This window comes from Mandrillus leucophaeus, unplaced genomic scaffold, assembly GCF_000951045.1.
Source record: "Mandrillus leucophaeus isolate KB7577 unplaced genomic scaffold, Mleu.le_1.0 Scaffold224, whole genome shotgun sequence".
Taxonomy (NCBI): domain Eukaryota; kingdom Metazoa; phylum Chordata; class Mammalia; order Primates; family Cercopithecidae; genus Mandrillus; species Mandrillus leucophaeus.
In genome coordinates, this window is record NW_012102299.1 from 1,541,513 (window position 1) to 1,546,754 (window position 5,242).

Below are 5,242 nucleotides of genomic sequence, written 5' to 3' on the forward strand. Positions count from 1 at the left end.
ATTCTCCTGCCTCAGCCTCCCGAGTAGCTAGGACTACAGGTACGTGCCACCATGCCTAGCTAATTTTTGTATTTTTAGTAGAGACGGGGTTTCACCATGTTGGCCAGGATGTTCTCGATCTCCTGACCTTGTGATCCACCCACCCTGACCTCCCAAAGTGTTGGGATTACAGGCATAAGCCACCGTGCTGGCCCAAGAGTTTTTAGCAAGAAGGGATGTTGAATTGTCTTAAAGGCCTTTTCTGCGTCTTTTGAGATAATCAAGTGGTTTTTGTCGTTGGTTCTGTTTATGTGATGGATTACATTTATTGATTTGTGTATGTTGAACCAGCCTTTCATCCCAGGGATGAAGCATTCTTGATCGTGGTGGATAAGTTTTTTGATGTGCTGCTGGATTTGGTTTGCCAGTATTTTATTGAGGATTTTCGCATTGATGATCATGAGTGATATTGGCCTGAAATTTTCTTTTTTTGTTGTTTCTCTGCAAGGTTTTTGTATCAGGGTGATGCTGGCCTCATAAAATGAGTTAGGGAGGAGTCCTTCTTTTTCTGTTGTTTGGAGTAGTTTCAGAAGGAATGGTATAAGTTCCTCTTTGTATCTCTGGTAGAATTTGGCTGTGAATCCATCTGAACTTGGGCTTTTTTTGCTTGGTAGGCTGTTAATTACTGCCTCAATTTCAGAACTTGTTATTAATCTATTCAGGGATTTGACTTCTTCCTGGTTTAGTCTTGTAAGGGTGTATGTGTCCAGGAATTTATGCATTTCGTCTAAATTTTCTAGTTTATTTGCATAGAGGTATTCACAGTATTCTCTGATGGTAGTTTGTATTTCTGTGGGATCAGTGGTGATATCCCCTTCATCATTTTAATTCTATTGTTCTTTTTTTTCTTCTTTATTAGTCTAGCTAATGTGGTCCTTCTATTTTGTGCATCTTTTCAAAAAACTGGCTCTTTGATTCGTTGTTTTTTTTTTTGAGGGGTTTTTCGTGTCTCTATCTCCTTCAGTTCTTCTCTGATCTTCATTACTTCTTGTCTTCTGCTAGCTTTTGAATTTGTTTGCTCTTGCGTCTCTAGTTCTTTTAATTGTGATGTTAGGATGTTGATTTTAGATCTTTCCCACTTTCTATTGTTGGCATTTAGTGCTATAAATTTCACCCTTAACATTGTTTTAGCTGTGTCCCAGAGATTCTGGTACGTTGTCTCTTTGTTCTTGTTAGTTTCAAAGAACTTCTTTATTTCTGCCTTAATTTCCTTATTTACCCATTAGCCATTCAGGAGCAGGCTGTTCAATTTCCACATAGTTGTGCAGTTTTGAGTGAGTGTCTTAATCCTGAGTTCTAATTTGATTGCACTGTGGTGTGAGAGACTGTTACGATTTTTCTTTTGCATTTGTCAAGAAGTGTTTTACTTCCAATTATGTGGTCGATTTTAGAATACGTGCTATGTGGTGCTGAGAAGAATGTGTATTCTGTTGATTTGGGGTGGAGAGTTTTGTAGATGTCTATTAGGTCCACTTGGTCCAGAGCTGAGTTCAAGGCCTGCACACCCTTGTTAATTTTCTGTTTCATTGAACTAATATTCACAGTGGGGTATTAAATTCTCCCACTATTATTGTGTGGGAATCTAAGTCTCTTTGTAGGTCTCTAAGAACTTGTTTTATGAATCTGGGTGCTCCCGTATTGGGTGCATATGTATTTAGGATAGTTAGCTTTTCTTGTTGTATTGATCCCTTTACCATTACATAATGCCGTTCTTTGTCTTTTTGATCTTTGTTGGCTTAAAGTCTGTTTTATCAGAGACTATTATTGCAACCCCTACTTTTTTCGCTTTCCATTTTCTTGGTAAATATTCCTCCATCCCTTTATTTTGAGCCTATATGTGTCCCTGCACATGAAATGGGTCTTCTGAATACAGCACACTGATGGGTCTTGACTCTTTATCCAATTTGCCAGTTTGTGTTTTTTAGTTGAGGCACTTAGCCCATTTACATTTAAGGTTAATATTATTGTGTGTTAATGTGATTCTGTCATCATGATGCTAGTTGGTTATTTTGCACATTAGTTGATGCAGTTTCTTCATAGTGTCATTGGCTTTATATTTTGGTGTGTTTTTGCAGTGGCTGATACCAGGTTTTTCTTTCCATATTTAGTGCTTCCTTCAGGAGCTCTTGTAAGGCAGGCCTGGTGATGACAAAAATCCTTCATCATTTGCTTGTCTGGAAAGGATTTTATTTCTCCTTTTCTTATGAAGCTTAGTTTGGCTGGATATGAAATTCTGGGATGAAAATTCTTATCTTTAAAAATATTGAATATTGGCCCCTGCTCTCTTCTGACTTGTAGGGTTTCTGCCGAGACATCTGCTGCTAGTCTGATGGGCTTCCCTTTGTGGGTAACCTGACCTTTCTCTCTGGCTATCTTAACATTTTTTCCTTCATTTAAACCTTGGTGAATCTGATAATTATGTGTCTTGGGGTTGCTCTTCTTGAGGAGTATCTTTGTGGTGTTGTCTGTGTTTCCTGAATTTGAATGTTGCCCTGTCTTGCTAGGTTGGGGAAGTTCTCCTTGGATAATATCCTGAAGTGTGTTTTCCAACTTGGTTCCATTCTCCCCATCACTTTCAGGTATACCAATCTATCATAGGTTTGGTCTTTTCACATAGACCCATATTTCTTGGAGGCTTTGTTCATTCCTTTTCATTCCTCTTTTCTCTAATCTCGTCTCCATGCCTTATTTTAGTAAGTTGATCTTCAATCTCTGATACCCTTTCTTCTGCTTGATTGATTTGGCTATTGACACCTGTGTATGCTTCATGAAGTTCTTGTGCTATGTTTTTCAGCTCCATCAGGTCATTTATATTCTTCTTTAAACTGGTTGTTCTAGTTAGCAGTTCTTGTAACCTTTTATCAAGGTTCTTAGCTTCCTTGCATTGGGTTAGAACATGCTCCCTTAGCTCAGAGGAGTTTGTTTTTAATCCACCTTCTGAAGCCTACTTCTGTCAATTTATCAATCTCATTCTCTGTTCAATTTTATGCCCTTGCTGGAGAGGAGTTGTGATCATTTGAAGAAGAGGCATTCTGGTTTTTGGAATTTTCAGCATTTTTGCACTGGTTTTTCCTTATCTTCGTGGATTTATCTACCTTTGATCTTTGAGGCTGATGACCTTTGGATGGGGTTTATGTTGTGGGGGGGCATCCTTGATGTTGATGTTGATGTTTGTTAGTTTTTCTTCTAACAGTCAGGCCCCCTCTTCTTCAGGTCTGCTGCAGTTTACTAGAGGTCCACTCCAGACCCTGTTCACCTGGGTATCACCAATGGAGCCTGCAGAACAGCAAAGGCTGCTGTCTGCTCCGTCCTCTGGAAGCTTTGTCCCAGAGGGGCACTGGCCTGCAGCCAGCCGGAGCTCTCCTGTATGAGGTGTCTGTTCACCCCTGTTGGCAACAACCTGCAGCCAGCCAGAGCTCTCCTGTATGAGGTGTCTGTTCACCCCTGTTGGCAACAACCTGCAGCCAGCCTGAGCTCTCCTGTATGAGGTGTCTGTTGACCCCTGTTGGGAGGTTTCTCCCAGTCAGGAGGCACAGGGGTCAGGGACCCACTTGAGGAGGCACTCTGCCCCTTAGTAGAGCTGGTGAACTGTGCTGGGAGAATTCCTCTTATCAGGATCCACTGCTCTCTTCAGAGCCAGCAGGCAGGAAAGATTAAATCCACTGAAGCTGCGCCCACAGCCGCGGCTTCCTCCAGGTGCTCTGTCCCAGGGAGATGGGAGTTTTGTCTGTAAGGCCCTGCATGGGGCGTTACCTTTCCTTCGGAGATGCCCTGCCCAGTGAGGAGGAATCTAGAGAAGCAGTCTGGCCACAGCCACTTTTCTGTGCCCAGCCCATACCTCCAGCCTCCTTAGCACTCTCAGGGGAAAACCTCCTAGAGCCTCAGTAACGGTGGACGCGCCTTCCCCCGCAAGCTCTATTGTCCCAGGTTGACTTCAAACTGCTGTGCTGGCAGCAAGAATTTCAAGCCAGTGGTTCTTAGCTTGCTGGACTCTGTGGGAGTGGGACCCGCTGAGCCCCATCACTTGGCTCCCTCGTTTCAGCCCCCTTTCCAGGGGAGTGAATGGTTCTGTCTTGCTGCGGTTCCATGCGCCACTGGGGTATGAAAAAATACTCCCGCAGCTAGCTTGGGATCTGCCCAAACAGCCGCCTAGTTTTATGATTGAAAACCAGGGCCCTGGTGGTGCAGGCACATGAGGGAATCTCCTGATCTACAGGTGGCAAAAACCACTGGAAAAACATAGTAACCTGGCCAGGTAGCACAGTCCCTCATGGCTTCCCTTGGCTGGGGGAGGGAGGTCCCTGGCTTCTTGTACTTCCTGGGTGAAGGGACACCCCACCCTGCTTCTGCTCACCATCCGTGGGTTGGACTCACGGCCTCAGCAGTTCCAGTGAGATGAACTGGTTACCTCTGGTGGAAATGCAGAAATCACCCGCCTTCTGCGTCGGTCTCACTGGGAGGTGCAGATGGAGCTGTTCCTATTCAGCCATCTTGGCCCCTCCTGTTTACTTTTTTACTTCTAGTATAAGCACAATGTTTTTCAATTAAGAATACATCAGAATCAGATTCAGGAAATAATTCCATGAACAACACTTACAACTTCGGCCTGGAGGATGAAATGTATTATATTTTAAAAGGTTTAGCTGTAATGATACTATCGAATTTATCGCATCTTAAAGCAAGTTACAGGGCGAATATTGACAATAACGTGTTTCTGGGTAATGTAGAAATTTCCATAACATGTTAAGATAGACAAACTCAAACACAATTGTTTTCTAGAAAGAATTTGGCTTGAATCTAGGTGCCACTGCTTATTATCTGTGTATCCTTGGCAAGTTACCAAACCTTTCTAAGCTTCAACTTCCTTTATTTTATTTTTTTTGTAAAATGAGGATACTATTTATACCTAATTCAAAGGATTATTGTATGTATTAAATGAGATAATGTGTGTAAAGGACTTACCATGGTGCTTTGCATGTAGCAAGTGTTCAGTAGCTGCTCCTATTAGTGAGGCCTAATGAAGTACGCCACTTATACTGGAGATAACTCTGATAAAAGAGAGCACCTACAAGCAAGGTGGACTCCAGATTTCTGTTAGCATTCCCATGAATAAGTAATCTTATTAAATCATGGACATGAAACTTTAATGATGAATTGGAAAATTGCAATCCAAACATATTTTACATGACTCAAAGTGATGTTT